Genomic DNA, 27576 nt, shown 5'->3' on the forward strand with positions numbered 1-27576 from the left:
CCCCATTGCCTAGTGGTCAATTCACTGACATATAGAGCTGGTGATTTGTAGGTGACACAAGTTCAAGTCCTGGCTCGTGGACTTTTTTTAATCCCATATTTTCCTATCATAATAAAAGTAAAAAACTCCTAAATATATTTTTATAGACTGGTCCCAGGTAAGCTCCATCCCCACACAAAATAAAATAAGCATTTTTTAGGCCACTACATTAACACCTCTCATAATGGGAGTGGGGGAACGGATTCCGACAGATGTTTTTTTTACAGGGGGAACAGAATCCGACGGCAAAAAAACAGCCGTCGAGATCCGTTCCCCCTGTATTTTTTTACACAAGGAGGATCTTCTAATATCTATCAAAGTGCTGCTAATTCTTAGGACCCCATAGCCAAGTGGTCAATTCACTGACATATAGAGCTGGTGATTTGTAGGTGACACAAGTTCAAGTCCTGGCTCGTGGACTTTTTTTAATCCCATATTTTCCTATCATAATAAAAGTAAAAAACTCCTAAATATATTTCTTTAGACTGGTCCCAGGTAAGTTCCATCCCCACACAAAATAAAATAAGTATTTTTTAGGCTACTACATCAACACCTTTCATAATGGGAGTGGGGGAACGGATTCCGACAGATATTTTTTTTACAGGGGGAACAGAATCCGACGGCAAAAAAACAGCCGTCGAGATCCGTTCCCCCTGTATTTTTTTACACAAGGAGGATCTTCTAATATCTATCAAAGTGCTGCTAATTCTTAGGCCCCCATAGCCTAGTGGTCAATTCACTGACATATTGAGCTGGTGATTTTTAGGTGAAACAAGTTCAAGTCCTGGCTCGTGGACTTTTTTTAATCCCATATTTTCCTATCATAATAAAAGTAAAAAACTCCTAAATATATTTCTATAGACTGGTACCAGGTAAGCTCCATACCCACACAAAATAAAATATGTATTTTTAAACGCCACTACATCAAAACCTTTCATAATGGGAGTGGGGGAACGGATTCCGACAGATGTTTTTCTTACAGGGGGAACAGAATCCGACGGCAAAAAAACAGCCGTCGAGATCCGTTCCCCCTGTATTTTTTTACACAAGGAGGATCTTCTAATATCTATCAAAGTATTGCTAATACTTAGGCCCCCATAGCCTAGTGGTCAATTCACTGACATATAGAGCTGGTGATTTGTAGGTGACACAAGTTCAAGTCCTGGCTCGTGGACTTTTTTTAATCCCATATTTTCCTATCATAATAAAAGTAAAAAACTCCTAAATATATTTTTATAGACTGGTCCCAGGTAAGCTCCATCCCCACACAAAATAAAATAAGCATTTTTTAGGCCACTACATCAACACCTCACATAATGGGAGTGGGGGAACGGATTCCGACAGATATTTTTTTTACAGGGGGAACAGAATCCGACGGCAAAAAAACAGCCGTCGAGATCCGTTCCCCCTGTATTTTTTTACACAAGGAGGATCTTCTAATATCTATCAAAGTGTTGTAAATGATTAGGCTTCCACAGACTAGTGGTCAATGCACTGACTTTAAAAGCTGATGAATTTTAGGTGAAACAAGTTCAAGTCCCGGTTTGCTGACTTTTTCTGATTCCATATTTTCCTATCACAATAAAAGGCAAAAACTCTAAATTATATTTATTTTACACTGGTGCCAGGTAAGCCCCATCCCCACACAAAAAAATATATAATCAGCATTTTTTAAGCCACTACACCAACACCTCTCATAGTTGGAGTGGGGGAACGGATTCCGACAGCTGTACTTTGCTGTCGGATTCTGTTCCCCCTGTATTTCATACACAATGAGGTTCTAATATTTATTAAACTGTTGCTGATGTATTGACCCCTATAGCCTAGTTGTCAGTGCACTGGTGTTAAGAAATTTAAGGCTTTGGGTGACCCGAGTTCAAGTCCCAGTTTGTGATTTTTCTTGATCCTGTACTCTGCTATCATAATAAACAGCAAAAACTCCATAAAAATGATCCCTTAAACTGATGCACTTATTTAAACAACTTTCCTGTAGCTCAAACAGTAGAGCATTGGTACTTGCAATGCCAAGGTCATAGGTTCAATTCCCAGGGAAAGCAGAAACTGATAAGAATACAAAATGTGTACAATGAAATTCAATCTACGTCACTCTGGATTAAAAATCTGCCAAATGCTGAAATGTAAACGATGACAGTTAACCTCAAACCACAAAAAAAACACTATCATCCTTTATTCAAGCCACTATATCAACACCTCTAATAATGGGAACGGATTCCAACATCTGTTTTTTTGCCGTCGGATTCTTTCCCCCCTGTATTTCTTACACAATGAGGATCTTCTAATATCTATCAAAGTGCTGTGAATTTTTAGGCTCCCACAGCCTAGTGGTCAGTGCACTGACTTCAAAAGCGGATGATTTTTAGGTGACACAAGTTCAAGTCCCGGCTTGTGGACTTTTTTTGATCCCATATTTTCCTATCACAATAAAAGGCAAAAACTCTAAAATATATGTATTTTACACAGGTGCCAGGTAAGCTCCATCCCCACACAAAATAAAATAAGCATTTTTTAGGCCACTACATAAAACCTTTCATAATGGGAGTGGGGGAACGGATTCCGACAGATGTTTTTTTTTACAGGGGGAACAGAATCCGACGGCAAAAAAACAGCCGTCGAGATCCGTACCCCCTGTATTTTTTACACAAGGAGGATCTTCCAATATCTATCAAAGTGTTGCTAATTCTTAGGCCCCCATAGCCTAGTGGTCAATTCACTGACATATAGAGCTGGTGATTTGTAGCAAGTTCAAGTCCTGGCTCGTGGCCTTTTTTTAATCCCATATTTTCCTATCATAATAAAAGTAAAAAACTCCTAAATATATTTTTATAGACTGGTCCAAGGTAAGCTCCATCCCCACACAAAATAAAATAAGCATATTTTAGGCCACTACATTAACACCTCTCATAATGGCAGTGGGGGAACGAATTCCGACAGATGTTTTTTTTTACAGGGGGAACAAAATCCGACGGCAAAAAAACAGCCGTCGAGATCCGTTCCCCCTGTATTTTTTTACACAAGGAGGATCTTCTAATATCTATCAAAGTGCTGTGAATTCATAGGCCCCCATAGGCTAGTGGTCAATTCACTGACATATAGAGCTGGTGATTTGTATGTGACACAAGTTTAAGTCCTGGCTCGTGGACTTTATTTTAATCCCATATTTTCCTATCATAATAAAAGTAAAAAACTCCTACATATATTTCTTTAGACTGGTCCCAGGTAAGCTCCATCCCCACACAAAATAAAATAAGCATTTTTTAGGCCACTGCATGAACACCTCACATAATGGGAGTGGGGGAACGGATTCTGACAGATGTTTTTCTTACAAGGGGAACAGAATCCGACGGCAAAAAAACAGCCGTCGAGATCCGTTCCCCCTGTATTTTTTTTACACAAGGAGGATCTTCTAATATCTATCAAAGTGCTGCTAATTCTTAGGACCCCATAGCCTAGGTGTCAATTCACTGACATATAGAACTGGTGATTTTTAGGTGAAACAAGTTCAAGTCCTGGCTCGTGGCCTTTTTTTAATCCCATATTTTCCTATCATAATAAAAGTAAAAAACTCCTAAATATATTTCTATAGACTGGTGCCAGGTAAGCTCCATACCCACACAAAATAAAATATGTATTTTTAAACGCCACTACATCAAAACCTTTTATAATGGGAGTGGGGGAACGGATTCCGACAGATTTTTTTTTACAGGGGGAACAGAATCCGACGGCAAAAAAACAGCCGTCGAGATCCGTTCCCCCTGTAATTTTTTACACAAGGAGGATCTTCTAATATCTATCAAACTGCTGATAATTCTTAGGACCCCATAGCCAAGTGGTCAATTCACTGACATATAGAGCTGGTGATTTGTAGGTGACACAAGTTCAAGTCCTGGCTCGTGGACTTTTTTTAATCCCATATTTTCCTATCATAATAAAAGTAAAAAACTCCTAAATATATTTTTATAGACTGGTCCCAGGTAAGCTCCATCCCCACACAAAATAAAATAAGCATTTTTTAGGCATCAACACCTCTCATAATGGCAGTGGGGGAACGGTTTCCGACAGATGTTTTTTTTTTACAGGGGGAACAGAATCCGACGGCAAAAAAACAGCCGTCGAGATCCGTTCCCCCTGTATTTTTTACACAAAGAGGATCTTCTAATATCTATCAAAGTGGTGTGAATTCATAGGCCACCATTGCCTAGTGGTCAATTCACTGACATATAGAGCTGGTGATTTGTAGGTGACACAAGTTCAAGTCCTGGCTCGTGGACTTTTTTTAATCCCATATTTTCCTATCATAATAAAAGTAAAAAACTCCTAAATATATTTTTATAGACTGGTCCCAGGTAAGCTCCATCCCCACACAAAATAAAATAAGCATTTTTTAGGCCACTACATTAACACCTCTCATAATGGGAGTGGGGGAACGGATTCCGACAGATGTTTTTTTTACAGGGGGAACAGAATCCGACGGCAAAAAAACAGCCGTCGAGATCCGTTCCCCCTGTATTTTTTTACACAAGGAGGATCTTCTAATATCTATCAAAGTGCTGTGAATTCATAGTCCCCCATAGCCTAGTGGTCATTTCACTGACATATAGAGCTGGTGATTTTTAGGTGAAACAATTTCAAGTCCTGGCTCGTGGCCTTTTTTTAATCCCATATTTTCCTATCATAATAAAAGTAAAAAACTCCTAAATATATTTCTATAGACTGGTGCCAGGTAAGCTCCATACCCACACAAAATAAAATATGTATTTTTAAACGCCACTACATCAAAAGCTTTCATAATGGGAGTGGGGGAACGGATTCCGACAGATGTTTTTTTTACAGGGGGAACAGAATCCGACGGCAAAAAAACAGCCGTCGAGATCCGTTCCCCCTGTATTTTTTTACACTAGGAGGATCTTCTAATATCTATCAAAGTGCTGTGAATTCATAGGCCCCCATAGCCTAGTGGTCAATTCACTGACATATAGAGCTGGTGAATTTTAGGTGAAACAAGTTCAAGTCCTGGCTCGTGGCCTTTTTTTAATCCCATATTTTCCTATCATAATAAAAGTAAAAAACTCCTACATATATTTCTTTAGACTGGTCCCAGGTAAGCTCCATCCCCACACAAAATAAAATAAGCATTTTTTAGGCCACTGCATGAACACCTCACATAATGGGAGTGGGGGAACGGATTCTGACAGATGTTTTTCTTACAGGGGGAACAGAATCCGACGGCAAAAAAACAGCCGTCGAGATCCGTTCCCCCTGTATTTTTTTACACAAGGAGGATCTTCTAATATCTATCAAAGTGCTGCTAATTCTTAGGACCCCATAGCCTAGGTGTCAATTCACTGACATATAGAACTGGTGATTTTTAGGTGAAACAAGTTCAAGTCCTGGCTCGTGGCCTTTTTTTAATCCCATATTTTCCTATCATAATAAAAGTAAAAAACTTCTAAATATATTTCTATAGACTGGTGCCAGGTAAGCTCCATACCCACACAAATTAAAATATGTATTTTTAAACGCCACTACATCAAAACCTTTCATAATGGGAGTGGGGGAACGGATTCCGACAGATTTTTTTTTACAGGGGGAACAGAATCCGACGGCAAAAAAACAGCCGTCGAGATCCGTTCCCCCTGTATTTTTTTACACAAGGAGGATCTTCTAATATCTATCAAACTGCTGATAATTCTTAGGACCCCATAGCCAAGTGGTCAATTCACTGACATATAGAGCTGGTGATTTGTAGGTGACACAAGTTCAAGTCCTCGCTCGTGGACTTTTTTTAATCCCATATTTTCCTATCATAATAAAAGTAAAAAACTCCTAAATATATTTTTATAGACTGGTCCCAGGTAAGCTCCATCCCCACACAAAATAAAATAAGCATTTTTTAGGCATCAACACCTCTCATAATGGCAGTGGGGGAACGGTTTCCGACAGATGTTTTTTTTTTACAGGGGGAACAGAATCCGACGGCAAAAAAACAGCCGCCGAGATCCGTTCCCCCTGTATTTTTTACACAAAGAGAATCTTCTAATATCTATCAAAGTGGTGCGAATTCATAGGCCACCATTGCCTAGTGGTCAATTCACTGACATATAGAGCTGGTGATTTGTAGGTGACACAAGTTCAAGTCCTGGCTCGTGGACTTTTTTTAATCCCATATTTTCCTATCATAATAAAAGTAAAAAACTCCTAAATATATTTTTATAGACTGGTCCCAGGTAAGCTCCATCCCCACACAAAATAAAATAAGCATTTTTTAGGCCACTACATTAACACCTCTCATAATGGGAGTGGGGGAACGGATTCCGACAGATGTTTTTTTTACAGGGGGAACAGAATCCGACGGCAAAAAAACAGCCGTCGAGATCCGTTCCCCCTGTATTTTTTAACACAAGGAGAATCTTCTAATATCTATCAAAGTGCTGCGAATTCATAGTCCCCCATAGCCTAGTGGTCAATTCACTGACATATAGAGCTGGTGATTTTTAGGTGAAACAATTTCAAGTCCTGGCTCGTGGCCTTTTTTTAATCCCATATTTTCCTATCATAATAAAAGTAAAAAACTCCTAAATATATTTCTATAGACTGGTGCCAGGTAAGCTCCATACCCACACAAAATAAAATATGTATTTTTAAACGCCACTACATCAAAAGCTTTCATAATGGGAGTGGGGGAACGGATTCCGACAGATGTTTTTTTTACAGGGGGAACAGAATCCGACGGCAAAAAAACAGCCGTCGAGATCCGTTCCCCCTGTATTTTTTTACACAAGGAGGATCTTCTAATATCTATCAAAGTGCTGTGAATTCATAGGCCCCCATAGCCTAGTGGTCAATTCACTGACATATAGAGCTGGTGAATTTTAGGTGAAACAAGTTCAAGTCCTGGCTCGTGGCCTTTTTTTAATCCCATATTTTCCTATCATAATAAAAGTAAAAAACTCCTAAATATATTTCTATAGACTGGTGCCAGGTAAGCTCCATACCCACACAAAATAAAATATGTATTTTTAAACGCCACTACATCAAAACCTTTCATAATGGGAGTGGGGGAACGGATTCCGACAGATTTTTTTTTACAAGGGGAACAGAATCCGACGGCAAAAAAACAGCCGTCGAGATCCGTTCCCCCTGTATTTTTTACACAAGGAGGATCTTCTAATATCTATCAAACTGCTGATAATTCTTAGGCCCCCATAGCCAAGTGGTCAATTCACTGACATATAGAGCTGGTGATTTGTAGGTGACACAAGTTCAAGTCCTGGCTCGTGGACTTTTTTTAATCCCATATTTTCCTATCATAATAAAAGTAAAAAACTCCTAAATATATTGTTATAGACTTGTCCCAGGTAAGCTCCATCCCCACACAAAATAAAATAAGCATTTTTTAGGCATCAACACCTCTCATAATGGCAGTGGGGGAACGGTTTCCGACAGATGTTTTTTTTTTACAGGGGGAACAGAATCCGATGGCAAAAAAACAGCCGTCGAGATCCGTTCCCCCTGTATTTTTTACACAAATAGGATCTTCTAATATCTATCAAAGTGCTGCGAATTCATAGGCCTCCATTGCCTAGTGGTCAATTCACTGACATATAGAGCTGGTGATTTGTAGGTGACGCAAGTTCAAGTCCTGGCTCGTGGACTTTTTTTAATCCCATATTTTCCTATCATAATAAAAGTAAAAAACTCCTAAATATATTTTTATAGACTGGTCCCAGGTAAGCTCCATCCCCACACAAAATAAAATAAGCATTTTTTAGGCCACTACATTAACACCTCTCATAATGGGAGTGGGGGAACGGATTCCGACAGATGTTTTTTTTTACAGGGGGAACAGAATCCGACGGCAAAAAAACAGCCGTCGAGATCCGTTCCCCCTGTATTTTTTTACACAAGGAGGATCTTCTAATATCTATCAAAGTGCTGTGAATTCATAGGCCCCCATAGCCTAGTGGTCTATTCACTGACATATAGAGCTGGTGATTTTTAGGTGAAACAAGTTCAAGTCCTGGCTCGTGGCCTTTTTTTAATCCCATATTTTCCTATCATAATAAAAGTAAAAAACTCCTAAATATATTTCTATAGACTGGTGCCAGGTAAGCTCCATACCCACACAAAATAAAATATGTATTTTTAAACGCCACTACATCAAAACCTTTCATAATGGGAGTGGGGGAACGGATTCCAACAGATTTTTTTTTACAGGGGGAACAGAATCCGACGGCAAACAAACAGCCGTCGAGATCCGTTCCCCCTGTATTTTTTACACAAGGAGGATCTTCTAATATCTATCAAACTGCTGATAATTTTTAGGCCCCCATAGCCAAGTGGTCAATTCACTGACATATAGAGCTGGTGATTTGTAGGTGACACAAGTTCAAGTCCTGGCTCGTGGACTTTTTTTAATCCCATATTTTCCTATCATAATAAAAGTAAAAAACTCCCAAATATATTTATTTAGACTGATCCCAGGTAAGTTCCATCCCCACACAAAATAAAATATGTATTTTTAAACGCCACTACATCAAAACCTTTCATAATGGGAGTGGGGGAACGGATTCCGACAGCTGTTTTTTTTACAGGGGGAACAGAATCCGACGGCAAAAAAACAGCCGTCAAGATCCGTTCCCCCTGTATTTTTTACACAAGGAGGATCTTCCAATATCTATCAAAATGTTGCTAATTCTTAGGCCTCCATAGCCTAGTGGTCAATTCACTGACATATAGAGCTGGTGATTTGTAGGTGACACAAGTTCAAGTCCTGGCTCGTGGACTTTTTTTAATCCCATATTTTCATATCATAATAAAAGTAAAAAACTCCTAAATATATTTTTATAGACTGGTCCCAGGTAAGCTCCATCCCCACACAAAATAAAATAAGCATTTTTTAGGCCACTACATTAACACCTCTCATAATGGGAGTGGGGGAACGGATTCCGACAGATGTTTTTTTTACAGGGGGAACAGAATCCGACGGCAAAAAAACAGCCATCGAGATCCGTTCCCCCTGTATTTTTTTACACAAGGATGATCTTCTAATATCTATCAAAGTGCTGCGAATTCATAGCCCCCCATAGCCTAGTGGTCAATTCACTGACATATAGAGCTGGTGATTTTTAGGTGAAACAAGTTCAAGTCCTGCCTCGTGGACTTTTTTTAATCCCATATTTTCCTATCATAATAAAAGTAAAAAACTCCTAAATATATTTCTATAGACTGGTGCCAGGTAAGCTCCATACCCACACAAAATAAAATATGTATTTTTAAACGCCACTACATCAAAACCTTTCATAATGGGAGTGGGGGAACGGATTCCGACAGATTTTTTTTACAGGGGGAACAGAATCCGACGGCAAAAAAACAGCCGTCGAGATCCGTTCCCCCTGTATTTTTTTACACAAAGAGGATCTTCTAATATCTATCAAAGTGCTGCTAAATCTTATGCCCCCATAACCTAGTGGTCAATTCACTGACATATAGAGCTGGTGATTTGTATGTGACACAAGTTCAAGTCCTGGCTCGTGGACTTTCTTTTAATCCCATATTTTCCTATCATAATAAAAGTAAAAATCTCCTAAATATATTTTTATAGACTGGTCCCAGGTAAGCTCCATCCCCACAAAAAAAAAAAAAAAGCATTTTTTAGGCATCAACACCTCTCATGATGGCAGTGGGGGAACGGTTTCCGACAGATGTTTTTTTTTTACAGGGGGAACAGAATCCGACGGCAAAAAAACAGCCGTCGAGATCCGTTCCCCCTGTATTTTTTTACACAAGGAGGATCTTCTAATATCTATCAAAGTATTGCTAATCCTTAGGCCCCCATAGCCTAGTGGTCAATTCACTGACATATAGAGCTGGTGATTTGTAGGTGACACAAGTTCAAGTTCTGGCTTGTGGCCTTTTTTTAATCCCATATTTTCCTATCATAATAAAAGTGAAAAACTCCTAAATATATTTCTTTAGACTGGTCCCAGGTAAGTTCCATCCTCACACAAAATAAAATAAGCATTTTTAGGCTACTACATCAACACCTCTCATAGTGGGAGTGGGGGAATGGATTCCGACATATGTTTTTTTTTACAGGGGGAACAGAATCCGACGGCAAAAAAACAGCCGTCGAGATCCGTTCCCCCTGTAATTTTTTACACAAGGAGGATCTTCTAATATCTATCAAAGTGCTCTCAAGTTATTGGCCCTCATAGTCTAGTGGTCAATTCACTGACATATAGAGCTGGTGATTTTAAGGTGAAACAAGTTCAAGTCCTGGCTCGTGGCCTTTTTTTAATCCCATATTTTCCTATCATAATAAAAGTAAAAAACTCCTAAATATATTTCTATAGACTGGTGCCAGGTAAGCTCCATACCCACACAAAATAAAATATGTATTTTTAAACGCCACTACATCAAAACCTTTCATAATGGGAGTGGGGGAACGGATTCCGACAGTTTATTTTTTACAGGGGGAACAGAATCCGACGGCAAAAAAACAGCCGTCGAGATCCGTTCCCCCTGTATTTTTTACACAAGGAGGACCTTCTAATATCTATCAAACTGCTGATAATTCTTAAGCCCCCATAGCCAAGTGGTCAATTCACTGACATATAGAGCTGGTGATTTGTAGGTGACACAAGTTCAAGTCCTGGCTCGTGGACTTTTTTTAATCCCATATTTTCCTATCATAATAAAAGTAAAAAACTCCTAAATACATTTCTATAGACTGGTGCCAGGTAAGCTCCATCCCCACACAAAATAAAATAAGCATTTTTTAGGCATCAACACCTCTCATAATGGCAGTGGGGGAACGGCAGATGTTTTTTTTTACAGGGGGAACAGAATCCGACGGCAAAAAAACAGCCGTCGAGATCCGTTCCCCCTGTATTTTTTACACAAAGAGGACCTTCTAATATCTATCAAAGTGCTGCAAATTCATAGGCCCCCATTGCCTAGTGGTCAATTCACTGACATATAGAGCTGGTGATTTGTAGGTGACACAAGTTCAAGTCCTGGCTCGTGGATTTTTTTAATCCCATATTTTCCTATCATAATAAAAGTAAAAAACTCCTAAATATATTTTTATAGACTGGTCCCAGGTAAGCTCCATCCCCACACAAAATAAAATAAGCATTTTTTAGGCCACTACATTAACACCTCTCATAATGGGAGTGGGGGAACGGATTCCGACAGATTTTTTTTTACAGGGGGAACAGAATCCGACGGCAAAAAAACAGCCGTCGAGATCCGTTCCCCCTGTATTTTTTTACACAAGGAGGATCTTCTAATATCTATCAAAGTGCTCTGAATTCATAGGCCCCCATAGTCTAGTGGTCAATTCACTGACATATAGATCTGGTGATTTTTAGGTGAAACAAGTTCAAGTCCTGGCTCGTGGGCTTTTATTAATCCCATATTTTCCTATCATAATAAAAGTAAAAAACTCCTAAATATATTTTTATAGACTAGTCCCAGGTAAGCTCCACCCCACACAAAATAAAATAAGCATTTTTTAGGCATCAACACCTCTCATAATGGCAGTGGGGGAACGGTTTCCGACAGATGTTTTTTTTTTACAGGGGGAACAGAATCCGACGGCAAAAAAACAGCCGTCGAGATCCGTTCCCCCTGTATTTTTTACACAAAGAGGATCTTCTAATATCTATCAAAGTGCTGCAAATTCATAGGCCCCCATTGCCTAGTGGTCAATTCACTGACATATAGAGCTGGTGATTTGTAGGTGACACAAGTTCAAGTCCTGGCTCGTGGACTTTTTTTAATCCCATATTTTCCTATCATAATAAAAGTAAAAAACTCCTAAATATATTTTTATAGACTGGTCCCAGGTAAGCTCCATCCCCACACAAAATAAAATAAGCATTTTTTAGGCCACTACATTAACACCTCTCATAATGGGTGTGGGGGAACGGATTCCGACAGATGTTTTTTTTTACAGGGGGAACAGAATCCGACGGCAAAAAAACAGCCGTCGAGATCCGTTCACCCTGTATTTTTTTACACAAGGAGGATCTTCTAATATCTATCAAAGTGCTGTGAATTCATAGGCCCCCATAGCCTAGTGGTCAATTCACTGACATATAGAGCTGGTGATTTTTAGGTGAAACAAGTTCAAGTCCTGGCTCGTGGCCTTTTTTTAATCCCATATTTTCCTATCATAATAAAAGTAAAAAACTCCTAAATATATTTCTATAGACTGGTGCCAGGTAAGCTCCATACCCACACAAAATAAAATATGTATTTTTAAATGCCACTACATCAAAACCTTTCATAATGGGAGTGGGGGAACGGATTCCGACAGATTTTTTTTTACAGGGGGAACAGAATCCGACGGCAAAAAAACAGCCGTCGAGATCCGTTCCCCCTGTATTTTTTACACAAGGAGGATCTTCTAATATCTATCAAACTGCTGATAATTCTTAGGCCCCCATAGCCTAGTGGTCAATACACTGACATATAGAGCTGGTGATTTGTAGGTGACACAAGTTCAAGTCCTGGCTCTTGGACTTTTTTTAATCCCATATTTTCCTATCATAATAAAAGTAAAAAACTCCTAAATATATTTCTTTAGACTGGTCCCAGGTAAGTTCCATCCCCACACAAAATAAAATAAGTATTTTTTAGGCTACTACATCAACACCTTTCATAATGGGAGTTGGGGAACGGATTCCGACAGCTGTTTTTTTTACAGGGGGAACAGAATCCGACGGCAAAAAAACTGCCGTCGAGATCCGTTCCCCCTGTATTTTTTACACAAGGAGGATCTTCTAATATCTATCAAAGTGCTGCGAATTCATAGGCCCCCATAGGCTAGTGGTCAATTCACTGACATATAGAGCTGGTGATTTGTAGGTGACGCAAGTTCAAGTCCTGGCTCGTGGCCTTTTTTTAATCCCATATTTTCCTATCATAATAAAAGTAAAAAACTCCTAAATGTATTTTTATAGACTGGTCCAAGGTAAGCTCCATCCCCACACAAAATAAAATAAGCATTTTTTAGGCCACTACATTAACACCTCTCATAATGGCAGTGGGGGAACGGATTCCGACAGATGTTTTTTTTTACAGGGGGAACAGAATCCGACGGCAAAAAAACAGCCGTCGAGATCCGTTCCCCCTGTATTTTTTTACACAAGGAGGATCTTCTAATATCTATCAAAGTGCTGTGAATTCATAGGCCCCCATAGCCTAGTGGTCAATTCACTGACATATAGAGCTGGTGATTTTTAGGTGAAACAAGTTCAAGTCCTGGCTCGTGGTCTTTTTTTAATCCCATATTTTCCTATCATAATAAAAGTAAAAAACTCCTAAATATATTTCTATAGACTGGTGCCAGGTAAGCTCCATACCCACACAAAATAAAATATGTATTTTTAAACGCCACTACATCAAAACCTTTCATAATGGGAGTGGGGGAACGGATTCCGACAGATTTTTTTTTACAGGGGGAACAGGATCCGACGGCAAAAAAACAGCCGTCGAGATCCGTTCCCCCTGTATTTTTTACACAAGGAGGATCTTCTAATATCTATCAAACTGCTGATAATTCTTAGGCCCCCATAGCCAAGTGGTCAATTCACTGACATATAGAGCTGGTGATTTGTAGGTGACACAAGTTCAAGTCCTGGCTCGTGGACTTTTTTTAATCCCATATTTTCCTATCATAATAAAAGTAAAAAACTCCTAAATATATTTCTTTAGACTGGTCCCAGGTAAGTTCCATCCCCACACAAAATAAAATAAGTATTTTTTAGGCTACTACATCAACACCTTTCATAATGGGAGTGGGGGAACGGATTCCGACAGCTGTTTTTTTTACAGGGGGAACAGAATCCGACGGCAAAAAAACTGCCGTCGAGATCCGTTCCCCCTGTATTTTTTACACAAGGAGGATCTTCTAATATCTATCAAAGTGCTGCGAATTTATAGGCCCCCATAGCCTAGTGGTCAATTCACTGACATATAGAGCTGGTGATTTGTAGGTGACGCAAGTTCAAGTCCTGGCTCGTGGCCTTTTTTTAATCCCATATTTTCCTATCATAATAAAAGTAAAAAACTCCTAAATATATTTTTATAGACTGGTCCAAGGTAAGCTCCATCCCCACACAAAATAAAATAAGCATTTTTTAGGCCACTACATTAACACCTCTCATAATGGCAGTGGGGGAACGGATTCCGACAGATGTTTTTTTTTACAGGGGGAACAGAATCCGACGGCAAAAAAACAGCCGTCGAGATCCGTTCCCCCTGTACTTTTTACACAAGGAGGATCTTCTAATATCTATCAAACTGCTGATAATTCTTAGGCCCCCATAGCCTAGTGGTCAATTCACTGACATATAGAGCTGGTGATTTGTAGGTGACACAAGTTCAAGTCCTGGCTCGTGGACTTTTTTTAATCCCATATTTTCCTATCATAATAAAAGTAAAAAACTCCTAAATATATTTCTTTAGACTGGTCCCAGGTAAGTTCCATCCCCACACAAAATAAAATAAGTATTTTTTAGGCTACTACATCAACACCTTTCATAATGGGAGTTGGGGAACGGATTCCGACAGCTGTTTTTTTTACAGGGGGAACAGAATCCGACGGCAAAAAAACTGCCGTCGAGATCCGTTCCCCCTGTATTTTTTACACAAGGAGGATCTTCTAATATCTATCAAAGTGCTGCGAATTCATAGGCCCCCATAGGCTAGTGGTCAATTCACTGACAAATAGAGCTGGTGATTTGTAGGTGACGCAAGTTCAAGTCCTGGCTCGTGGCCTTTTTTTAATCCCATATTTTCCTATCATAATAAAAGTAAAAAACTCCTAAATGTATTTTTATAGACTGGTCCAAGGTAAGCTCCATCCCCACACAAAATAAAATAAGCATTTTTTAGGCCACTACATTAACACCTCTCATAATGGCAGTGGGGGAACGGATTCCGACAGATGTTTTTTTTTACAGGGGGAACAGAATCCGACGGCAAAAAAACAGCCGTCGAGATCCGTTCCCCCTGTATTTTTTTACACAAGGAGGATCTTCTAATATCTATCAAAGTGCTGTGAATTCATAGGCCCCCATAGCCTAGTGGTCAATTCACTGACATATAGAGCTGGTGATTTTTAGGTGAAACAATTTCAAGTCCTGGCTCGTGGTCTTTTTTTAATCCCATATTTTCCTATCATAATAAAAGTAAAAAACTCCTAAATATATTTCTATAGACTGGTGCCAGGTAAGCTCCATACCCACACAAAATAAAATATGTATTTTTAAACGCCACTACATCAAAACCTTTCATAATGGGAGTGGGGGAACGGATTCCGACAGATTTTTTTTTTACAGGGGGAACAGGATCCGACGGAAAAAAAACAGCCGTCGAGATCCGTTCCCCCTGTATTTTTTACACAAGGAGGATCTTCTAATATCTATCAAACTGCTGATAATTCTTAGGCCCCCATAGCCAAGTGGTCAATTCACTGACATATAGAGCTGGTGATTTGTAGGTGACACAAGTTCAAGTCCTGGCTCGTGGACTTTTTTTAATCCCATATTTTCCTATCATAATAAAAGTAAAAAACTCCTAAATATATTTCTTTAGACTGGTCCCAGGTAAGTTCCATCCCCACACAAAATAAAATAAGTATTTTTTAGGCTACTACATCAACACCTTTCATAATGGGAGTGGGGGAACGGATTCCGACAGCTGTTTTTTTTACAGGGGGAACAGAATCCGACGGCAAAAAAACTGCCGTCGAGATCCGTTCCCCCTGTATTTTTTACACAAGGAGGATCTTCTAATATCTATCAAAGTGCTGCGAATTCATAGGCCCCCATAGCCTAGTGGTCAATTCACTGACATATAGAGCTGGTGATTTGTAGGTGACGCAAGTTCAAGTCCTGGCTCGTGGCCATTTTTTAATCCCATATTTTCCTATCATAATAAAAGTAAAAAACTCCTAAATATATTTTTATAGACTGGTCCAAGGTAAGCTCCATCCCCACACAAAATAAAATAAGCATTTTTTAGGCCACTACATTAACACCTCTCATAATGGCAGTGGGGGAACGGATTCCGACAGATGTTTTTTTTTACAGGGGGAACAGAATCCGACGGCAAAAAAACAGCCGTCGAGATCCGTTCCCCCTGTATTTTTTTACACAAGGAGGATCTTCTAATATCTATCAAAGTGCTGTGAATTCATAGGCCCCCATAGCCTAGTGGTCAATTCACTGACATATAGAGCTGGTGATTTTTAGGTGAAACAAGTTCAAGTCCTGGCTCGTGGCCTTTTTTTAATCCCATATTTTCCTATCATAATAAAAGTAAAAAACTCCTAAATATATTTCTATAGACTGGTGCCAGGTAAGCTCCATACCCACACAAAATAAAATATGTATTTTTAAACGCCACTACATCAAAACCTTTCATAATGGGAGTGGGGGAACGGATTCCGACAGATTTTTTTTTACAGGGGGAACAGGATCCGACGGCAAAAAAACAGCCGTCGAGATCCGTTCCCCCTGTATTTTTTACACAAGGAGGATCTTCTAATATCTATCAAACTGCTGATAGTTCTTAGGCCCCCATAGCCAAGTGGTCAATTCACTGACATATAGAGCTGGTGATTTGTAGGTGACACAAGTTCAAGTCCTGGCTCGTGGACTTTTTTTAATCCCATATTTTCCTATCATAATAAAAGTAAAAAACTCCTAAATATATTTCTTTAGACTGGTCCCAGGTAAGTTCCATCCCCACACAAAATAAAATAAGTATTTTTTAGGCTACTACATCAACACCTTTCATAATGGGAGTGGGGGAACGGATTCCGACAGCTGTTTTTTTTTACAGGGGGAACAGAATCCGACGGCAAAAAAACTGCCGTCGAGATCCGTTCCCCCTGTATTTTTTACACAAGGAGGATCTTCTAATATCTATCAAACTGCTGATAATTCTTAGGCCCCCATAGCCAAGTGGTCAATTCACTGACATATAGAGCTGGTGATTTGTAGGTGACACAAGTTCAAGTCCTGGCTCGTGGCCTTTTTTTAATCCCATATTTTCCTATCATAATAAAAGTAAAAAACTCCTAAATATATTTCTATAGACTGGTGCCAGGTAAGCTCCATACCCACACAAAATAAAATATGTATTTTTAAACGCCACTACATCAAAACCTTTCATAATGGGAGTGGGGGAACGGATTCCGACAGATTTTTTTTTACAGGGGGAACAGGATCCGACGGCAAAAAAACAGCCGTCGAGATCCGTTCCCCCTGTATTTTTTACACAAGGAGGATCTTCTAATATCTATCAAACTGCTGATAGTTCTTAGGCCCCCATAGCCAAGTGGTCAATTCACTGACATATAGAGCTGGTGATTTGTAGGTGACACAAGTTCAAGTCCTGGCTCGTGGACTTTTTTTAATCCCATATTTTCCTATCATAATAAAAGTAAAAAACTCCTAAATATATTTCTTTAGACTGGTCCCAGGTAAGTTCCATCCCCACACAAAATAAAATAAGTATTTTTTAGGCTACTACATCAACACCTTTCATAATGGGAGTGGGGGAACGGATTCCGACAGCTGTTTTTTTTTACAGGGGGAACAGAATCCGACGGCAAAAAAACTGCCGTCGAGATCCGTTCCCCCTGTATTTTTTACACAAGGAGGATCTTCTAATATCTATCAAACTGCTGATAATTCTTAGGCCCCCATAGCCAAGTGGTCAATTCACTGACATATAGAGCTGGTGATTTGTAGGTGACACAAGTTCAAGTCCTGGCTCGTGGACTTTTTTTAATCCCATATTTTCCTATCATAATAAAAGTAAAAAACTCCTAAATATATTTCTTTAGACTGGTCCCAGGTAAGTTCCATCCCCACACAAAATAAAATAAGTATTTTTTAGGCTACTACATCAACACCTTTCATAATGGGAGTGGGGGAACGGATTCCGACAGCTGTTTTTTTTACAGGGGGAACAGAATCCGACGGCAAAAAAACTGCCGTCGAGATCCGTTCCCCCTGTATTTTTTACACAAGGAGGATCTTCTAATATCTATCAAAGTGCTGCGAATTCATAGGCCCCCATAGCCTAGTGGTCAATTCACTGACATATAGAGCTGGTGATTTGTAGGTGACGCAAGTTCAAGTCCTGGCTCGTGGCCTTTTTTTAATCCCATATTTTCCTATCATAATAAAAGTAAAAAACTCCTAAATATATTTTTATAGACTGGTCCAAGGTAAGCTCCATCCCCACACAAAATAAAATAAGCATTTTTTAGGCCACTACATTAACACCTCTCATAATGGCAGTGGGGGAACGGATTCCGACAGATGTTTTTTTTTTACAGGGGGAACAGAATCCGACGGCAAAAAAACAGCCGTCGAGATCCGTTCCCCCTGTATTTTTTTACACAAGGAGGATCTTCTAATATCTATCAAAGTGCTGCTAATTCTTAGGCCCCCATAGCCTAGTGGTCAGTTCACTGACATATAGAGCTGGTGATTTTTAGGTGAAACAAGTTCAAGTCCTGGCTCGTGGACTTTTTTTAATCCCATATTTTCCTATCATAGTGTAACCAGGTCAAAAGTTACTGAAGTCAATCACTAGACTAGTTATCAAAGCCCTGGGTTAAGTGAACTGCACATATAAAGTGTTTTAGTGCTTTTCTCATCCATGGATGGAATGTTACGCTGGCCCTTTAAGAAACGTCACTGTCTGGAAGTGTCGCGAGTGTGGTCTGGGAGCGGCGCGATTTCCCAACGTGGTTCGGATGATGTTCATGCAGACGCTGTGTCGAATCAAGGCCACAAAAGTCGATGATATAACCACAATAGTGAGAAATATGCACTTTTAATAGATAGTGAAGTCCTCTTCGGTGTTTGCTGGCCGGATGGCTGTGTATTGTGTTGATTGATGGTGATTTCTGTCGAGACACCTACCCATGTTAGGAAATCAGATCGACAATAGATCTTGAAGCGTAAGTGTTTAACTATCATCAATGCCAGTTTATCATTGAGATTATTTTGTTGTGCATGATGTGTTTTAAGCATTAAGTGATTGGTGGACATTTTGGTTGATTATAGAGGGGAGAAGAGAGCTCGTTAGGCCTTCTGTTTCCGCGGGCCGAGTGTAAAACAACAGAGTGAGTGTTAACTAACCAATTCTAAAAATTGTTTATTACTCATGTACATGTGTGTTTTATTGTAACCAGTAGATTGTTCTGGTGTCATGTGTTCCAAATGTTAAGGAATAGTGCTTTATTGTGTCTATTACTGTTCACAGAAGGGAAATTGAGTTCATAATTCGCTGTGAAAGTGTGTACAATGCTATAGCGGGTGGTGATGAACAGTAAGTTTGAATTATTTGATTTTTGAATTGTACAAGTGTTAATTCACCGTGATTTGAGATTAAGTGAATATTAGCCGGTGTAATGTATTAATGTTACTGGGAAATGTGGCTTCTAATTTAATTTTTATATGTGTTATGTTACATAAACAGCCTTATTTGATCTTATGAGAATGCTTAGAAATCTCGTAACAATCTGTGGATTTGTTTTTCAGAATAAGAGTCCACTATCGTTGTCTATGTTGGTTATATTCCTGTAATTGATGTGTTAATGTGGTGACTGAGAACAGAAAGACAAAGGAGACTCAGTTTGATGTAAAAGAAAGAACATCTTTATTGGTCTCAACCACTGTAACAAGCCTTCCTACTAAACATCCTTAAGATTTGCATAGTTAACGCTGCGCTGTTCTAAGTGCAGTCTGGAATAAACGATCCCCTTGAATAATTTTATTTCCTGTGTCCGGTGTCGTCACTAACACTCTCACACCGGGCCACAGAGAATTTTGGTACCAGGAGTGGGGTTCCATTGCTAATTTTGGGGTGATAGTCAGGTAGATTAGGAGAAACATAGACAACGGTAGTGGTGAAGAGGGGTCGAGTTACCGGTGCCAAGGAGGTTGACGACGTGAAGTGTGACATGCCTGGAGAGCCTGTGGAGAAGCAAGGGACCAGCTTTCAGGAACGCAGGAGGGTGTTCACTTCGACGCTGAGATCGTTGGCAAAGGCGACCGCAGAAAAAAGCCCCTTCAGGTTAAACGGCTGTGACTGTGACTGTGTTTTGTGACTGTGTGCCATTCGAGGTAGAGACATTGTAAGAGCATGGACCAGGACGATGATGTGCCAGCGGCTCAGGCTGGAGCCAGCCGTGATATGGACAATGCTGAGGCTGTGGGTCATGATGATCTAGGTAATCCAGTGGCGGAATTGCAGTCACAAATTTTGGAGCTAGGTCGAAGACACGACCAGGTCATGTCAACCCTTGCTAATATGAGTAATGTTGCCACTAGATCTTATGTTTACATTCCAAGGGAACGTCAACTTATGCCATTCAGTGGTGATCATGGTAAAGATGGTCAGTCTGTTGATGAGTTCATTGATGAGGTTGAACGTGTAATTCAGGTAAGGGGTTTGAACGTTGATGACCAAGTTGATTTCATACTTTCACATTTAAGAGGTTCAGCCTTAGATGAGGTTAAGCTGTGTATGGGGGGAGAGACTACGGAACCCTGTGATCTGTTTTCATATTTGCGGGGGGCATTTAGAGAGAAACGTACTACACCACAGTTGTTACATGCTTTTTATGCACGCAGACAGTTAGAGGGAGAAGACTTCCGTGACTTTTCCCATGCTCTCTCTCAGCTTCTTAATTCTGCTCTCCAACAGTCCCATTACGCTGTGTCTGATCCCCAGCTGGCTTTACGAGATCAGTTCATCGAAGGCATAAGAGAGGCGACCCTGCGTAGAGAGCTTCGCAAGCTGGTCAGAGAAAAGCCTCAGTCCACCCTATTTGATGTCCGTGAAGAGGCCATGATGTGGGTTGTGGAGGACAGACCCCGTGGTGCTAATGTGGCCCGGAGTCGAAATATCGTGAGTACATGTTCGGGGGATATGTCGGAACATTCAAATCCAGCCAGTGCTGCACAAAGTGACATGGCTTCAGCTTTGCAAGAGGTAGTAAAAGTAATCACTCAGCAGGGTAAAGCTATTGGAGAACTCACTAATGCAGTTCGTGAACTCGCTGTACAAAAGGTTGGTTCCAGTGATAGCCAGAGTGGAAAGCCCAAGTTCAAGCCCAAGTACACCGATGATGGCCAGCCCGTCTGTCTGAGGTGTGAAGGAGTGGGACATATAGCCAGACAGTGTCCTGTACCTCGTAGTTTCAAAGGCCAACCCACTGCCACCACCAGTTCTGCGGTACAGGGAAACGGGGTCCCTCCGTTGCAGTGAGCCGAGCAATGCGAGGAAAACCAGAAGGCTCTGGATGCAGTACGTTAACGAAAGAGCGGTTCTTGGAGCGTGCAGTTGGCAAGTGCCCTGAAGTTGATATTCACATTGATGGTGTTTCAGTTAGATGTCTTCTGGACACGGGAAGTAATGTGAGTACCCTGACAGAAAGCTTCTTCAGAGAAAACCTTCACGGAGAAGACAAGGACCTTCACTGCACCTCTAAGTGGCTAAGAATAACTGCAGCAAACAAACTACCCCTGCCGTACCTGGGGTATGTTGAATTGGACATCCAAGTGATGGGGCTTACTATACCCGAGTGTGGGTTTCTGATAGTCCGTGATGGGGATTCTGCAGAGCCAGATCCGACTCCCCCTGGTATCATTGGCATGAATATCACCCAGAGATGCAGAGAGTTGGCACTGACTGAGTTTGACACCACTTTAGGAGGAAATCTGGAATCTGTGTGGAGGGAAGCCTTTACTCACGTACAGGAAGTTGAACTAGGAAAAAGGATGTCAACAGCCAGAGTTGGTGGTAAGGGCAAAGTCCATGTACCAGCATCCTCTGTCGCCACAGTTTATGCCAGAGTAAACAAGAAAGCCACTGACACCAATGCTTGGCTGTTGCTGGAACCAGGAACCACCCCATTACCAGGCGGATTGATCCCTATGCCCACCTTAGTGTCGTCCAGAAGTCGAGTGTTTCCAGTTCAAGTGGTCAACTTCTCCCAAGAAGATGTTTGGCTGCCCCCTAAAGTTCGGCTTGGGATACTTACCCTCTGTCAGTGTGTTGAGAGTGACGCCTGTGAGGTGAGATTCCAGCGCATCTCTGCCGACCATGGAGAAGTGGAAGTTGAACAGAAAGATCAACCAGAGTCTGATGCTGACCTGAGTAACCTGTTAAGTAGACTGCATATGGGAGGTAATCCAGAAGAGCAAGCAAGGCTCGGTGCACTACTTTTGAAGTATGCAGATGTGTTTGCGGTCCGTGATGAAGACTTAGGCTATACAGACCGAGTGAAACATGATATCCACTTGACAGATGACACTCCTGTTGCTCAGCCATATCGCAGGATACCACCGACCCAGTTTGAAGAGGTCAAAGAGCATATCTCAGGTTTACTCCGGAAAGGTGTCATCCGGGAAAGTTCGAGTTCCTATGCTTCACCCATCGTTCTGGTGCGCAAGGCTGATGGAAGTCTCAGGCTGTGCGTGGATTATAGGAAACTAAACTCCAAAACCAACCGTGATGCTTTTCCATTGCCGCGCATCGATGAGAGCTTGGATGCACTGGGCGGAGCACAAGTTTTCTCGACAATAGACCTTGCTAGCGGTTACCATCAAGTTGCAGTTCATGAAAAGGACAGACATAAGACAGCCTTCACTACACCGTTTGGTCTCTATGAATACCATCGGATGCCTTTCGGGCTATGCAATGCGCCCACCACGTTCCAGCGGCTCATGCAGGCCATAATGAGTGACTTTGTGTTCCAAATTGTGCTCATCTACTTGGATGACTTGTTGGTGTACTCGTCCACCTTTCACGAACATCTTGTGCGACTTGAAACTGTGTTTAGAAGGTTGAAGGAAACTGGGCTGAAGATTAAAATAGAGAAGTGTCATTTCCTGCAGCCGGAAGTGAGATTCCTTGGCCATCAAGTTTCATCCCAAGGCGTGAGTACAGACCCTGATAAGATAAGTGCAGTTCGGGAGTGGCCAGTCCCCGGCACTCTCAAGGAACTCAGATCGTTCTTGGGGTTTTGTAGCTATTACAGGAGATTCATCGAAAGTTTCTCCCAGATAGCTGGGCCGTTGCATGATGTAGTGAATGCGTGCCTTAGGGAGACAAGTCACGTCAAGGCAGCTCAGCTGTATAAGAGTTCTTGGACTTCTCAGTGTCAGACAGCATTCGAACGTCTCAAAGACAAGCTTACCAGTGCACCAACGTTGGGGTATGCTGATTTCACTCTTCCCTTTGTGATTGAGACTGATGCGAGCAACCTTGGGTTAGGAGCAGTCTTGTACCAACATCAAAAGGGTAAGAAGACAGTCATCGCTTATGCCAGTAGGAGGTTGAGAGGGGCTGAGAGAAATGATAAAAACTACAGCAGCATGAAGCTGGAACTGTTAGCGCTTAAGTGGGCGGTCACTGAAAAATTCCGAAGTTATCTGCTGGGGTCCAAATTCACCATCATAACGGACAACAACCCCCTCTGCCACCTCGGGACTGCCAAGTTGGGAGCCATTGAACAACGCTGGGCTGCTCAACTCGCCGTGTTTGATTTCGATGTCAAGTACCGCCCTGGACGATGCAACACTGCTGCTGACGCCCTTTCTCGGATACCAGGATTCGATGAACCAGACTTTGAAAGTGAAGATGCAGAGTATGATGGCTGTGTGGCAATCTTGTAACTTACTCAGGACAGGAACAGCTCTGGGACCAGACCTGGTAGCAGTAGGAGTTGAGGTTGGCAAAGTCAGTCAGTTACAAGCCTCCTTGGCAGGAGAAGAGGATGTTGGGTGTGAGAATACCCCCACTTTGCCAGGGTATTCAAAGTCAGAACTTCGTCAGTTTCAGGAGTCTGATCCAACACTCGGTGTGTTCAAGAAGTTCTGGAGCCGTCAAAGGAAACCTACCAAGCAAGAGAAGTTAGGTTTGTCCAGGTCTGTGCGTTCTTTGCTGAAACAATGGCCAAAGATCAGAGAGAAGGATGGTCTCTTATACCGTGTTATCGATGACGTCCACACTGGAGAATGTCACCAGATGTTGCTACCCACCTGTCTGACAGAACAAGTCCTGAAGAATGTTCACGATCAGATGGGCCATCAGGGTATAGAGAGGACATTAGCCCTGTTAAGACAGAGATGTTTCTGGGGAGGAATGTATGAGGAGGTGGAAAGGTGGGTGAAGCGATGTCAGCGCTGCGTGTTAGCAAAGATGCCGCAACCAAAGATCAAGGCGCCTTGGGCTTCATTCTTGGCCTCCCGGCCACTGGAGGTTGTAGCAGTCGACTTTACAATCCTCGAACCAGCCACGGATGGGCGAGAAAATGTTCTAGTAGTGACGGATGTGTTCACAAAGTTCAGTCAAGCATTTCCCACCCGTGATCAGAAGGCGGAGACCACTGCCAAGATCCTCCTCCGAGAATGGTTCCTGAAATATGGAGTGCCACAACGCTTGCATTCTGATCAGGGCAGAAATTTTGAAAGCGCTGTGATTGCGGAGCTCTGCAAGTTGTACGGAGTTAAGAAAACTCGGACGACACCACATCACCCTCAGGGCAATCCTCAATGTGAGAGGTTCAATAGAACCCTTCATGACCTCTTGAAGTCCCTTCCACCCGAGAGGAAGCGCAGGTGGCCTGAACACTTGTCAGAGCTGGTCTATGCATACAATGTGACACCACACTCATCTACAGGATACTCACCATACTATCTGTTGTTTGGAATCCAGCCGCATCTGCCAGTTGATGCTCTGTTGGGCCAGGAGCCTGTAACCGATGACAAACCCGACTGGTTAAAAGTACACCAGGAACGCCTCCGAGATGCCCATGTTAGAGCAAAGGAATATGCGGAAAGGAAGGCTGTGGAAAGAGCAGCGCGGCATGAGGAGAAGGTATTTTGCCCTGCTGTAGAGATTGGACAGCATGTGTACCTACGACACCGACCACTAGGAAGAAACAAAATTCAGGACGCATGGTCTTCAACAAGGTACCAGGTGTTAGAGGTTCAAGGGACGACCTACACCGTGGAGCCTGTCGAAGGAGGTACAGTGAAGAGGGTGCACAGATCCAACCTCACACCCTGCAATAATCCTGCCCCAGTGCCCATGCCAAGGCGTCGGCAAACTTCTGTGGAGGAGGTAACTACCCCAGATTCTGAGTCAGAGATGACCTCATTGGAGGCTGAGTGTGTTCTAGTGGAGGGAGTTTCGTGTCTCAAGGAGAAACTAACAGTAGCACCAGCATCTGAGCGTCAAAAACAGCCAGTTTCTGGACGTAGTGACTGTTTCGAAGATCAGACAGAGGAAACTGATAGGAGGGGTTATTGCTCGGAACCGGAGTGCAACGAGACCCCTGATGAGACCCCTGATGATACCCTGGAAGTGACGCCAGTATTGCTGGAGCCAGAAACAGAAAGTGTCCACTTACCTGCTGAGAATACAGCGATAAGACCGGTGCCCACACCTAGAAAGAGAAAGGAAGAGTGTGTTAAGCCAGAAGTGCCTTGTCCTGCTGTGCGTAGAACACAAAGGACAACTGCAGGAGTGCATAGTAACCCGAACCGATTGCCCAAGTCAACGTGTAATGCAGTGTCTTTTAGTCCTGATGTGCTCTCCCAGGTGCTAGCTGGAATGGTCCTCTATACCACAGGAAAGCTTCAAGGAGGGCAAGATGATTAGGGTTGGTAGTCACCGGGGACGTTGACTATCAGCAGGGGAGAGTGTAACCAGGTCAAAAGTTACTGAAGTCAATCACTAGACTAGTTATCAAAGCCCTGGGTTAAGTGAACTGCACATATAAAGTGTTTTAGTGCTTTTCTCATCCATGGATGGAATGTTACGCTGGCCCTTTAAGAAACGTCACTGTCTGGAAGTGTCGCGAGTGTGGTCTGGGAGCGGCGCGATTTCCCAACGTGGTTCGGATGATGTTCATGCAGACGCTGTGTCGAATCAAGGCCACAAAAGTCGATGATATAACCACAATAGTGAGAAATATGCACTTTTAATAGATAGTGAAGTCCTCTTCGGTGTTTGCTGGCCGGATGGCTGTGTATTGTGTTGATTGATGGTGATTTCTGTCGAGACACCTACCCATGTTAGGAAATCAGATCGACAATAGATCTTGAAGCGTAAGTGTTTAACTATCATCAATGCCAGTTTATCATTGAGATTATTTTGTTGTGCATGATGTGTTTTAAGCATTAAGTGATTGGTGGACATTTTGGTTGATTATAGAGGGGAGAAGAGAGCTCGTTAGGCCTTCTGTTTCCGCGGGCCGAGTGTAAAACAACAGAGTGAGTGTTAACTAACCAATTCTAAAAATTGTTTATTACTCATGTACATGTGTGTTTTATTGTAACCAGTAGATTGTTCTGGTGTCATGTGTTCCAAATGTTAAGGAATAGTGCTTTATTGTGTCTATTACTGTTCACAGAAGGGAAATTGAGTTCATAATTCGCTGTGAAAGTGTGTACAATGCTATAGCGGGTGGTGATGAACAGTAAGTTTGAATTATTTGATTTTTGAATTGTACAAGTGTTAATTCACCGTGATTTGAGATTAAGTGAATATTAGCCGGTGTAATGTATTAATATTACTGGGAAATGTGGCTTCTAATTTAATTTTTATATGTGTTATGTTACATAAACAGCCTTATTTGATCTTATGAGAATGCTTAGAAATCTCGTAACAATCTGTGGATTTGTTTTTCAGAATAAGAGTCCACTATCGTTGTCTATGTTGGTTATATTCCTGTAATTGATGTGTTAATGTGGTGACTGAGAACAGAAAGACAAAGGAGACTCAGTTTGATGTAAAAGAAAGAACATCTTTATTGGTCTCAACCACTGTAACAAGCCTTCCTACTAAACATCCTTAAGATTTGCATAGTTAACGCTGCGCTGTTCTAAGTGCAGTCTGGAATAAACGATCCCCTTGAATAATTTTATTTCCTGTGTCCGGTGTCGTCACTAACACTCTCACACCGGGCCACAATAATAAAAGTAAAAAACTCCTAAATATATTTCTATAGACTGGTACCAGGTAAGCTCCATACCCACACAAAATAAAATATGTATTTTTAAACGCCACTACATCAAAACCTTTCATAATGGGAGTGGGGGAACGGATTCCGACAGATTTTTTTTTACAGGGGGAACAGAATCCGACGGTAAAAAAACAGCCGTCGAGATCCGTTCCCCCTGTATTTTTTACACAAGGAGGATCTTCTAATATCTATCAAACTGCTGATAATTCTTAGGACCCCATAGCCAAGTGGTCAATTCACTGACATATAGAGCTGGTGATTTGTAGGTGACACAAGTTCAAGTCCTGGCTCGTGGACTTTTTTTAATCCCATATTTTCCTATCATAATAAAAGTAAAAAACTCCTAAATATATTTTTATAGACTGGTCCCAGGTAAGCTCCATCCCCACACAAAATAAAATAAGCATTTTTTAGGCATCAACACCTCTCATAATGGCAGT

General features: G+C 41.4%; 2 long non-coding RNA genes across 3 annotated transcripts; both read left to right on the forward strand.

Annotated features, from left to right (window-relative positions):
• Positions 1 to 18825: 18825 nt before the first annotated feature.
• Positions 18826 to 19631, forward strand: LOC307009819. The gene is made up of 3 exons (XR_013800113.1): positions 18826 to 19054; positions 19161 to 19219; positions 19360 to 19631. It is a non-coding gene; the product is annotated as an uncharacterized lncRNA (long non-coding RNA).
• Positions 19632 to 25990: 6359 nt separating this feature from the next.
• On the forward strand, positions 25991 to 27032 carry LOC307009333. Of its 2 annotated transcripts, XR_013799991.1 has the most exons (4): positions 25991 to 26219; positions 26326 to 26384; positions 26525 to 26590; positions 26803 to 27032. It is a non-coding gene; the product is annotated as an uncharacterized lncRNA (long non-coding RNA). The 2 variants fall into 2 exon arrangements; XR_013799992.1 differs by lacking the exon at positions 26803 to 27032 and having other exon boundaries at positions 26525 to 26662.
• The last annotated feature ends 544 nt before the right edge of the window (positions 27033 to 27576 follow it).

Source organism: Phoxinus phoxinus (genome assembly GCF_949152265.1).
Source record: "Phoxinus phoxinus genome assembly, chromosome: 13".
Classification (NCBI taxonomy): domain Eukaryota; kingdom Metazoa; phylum Chordata; class Actinopteri; order Cypriniformes; family Leuciscidae; genus Phoxinus; species Phoxinus phoxinus.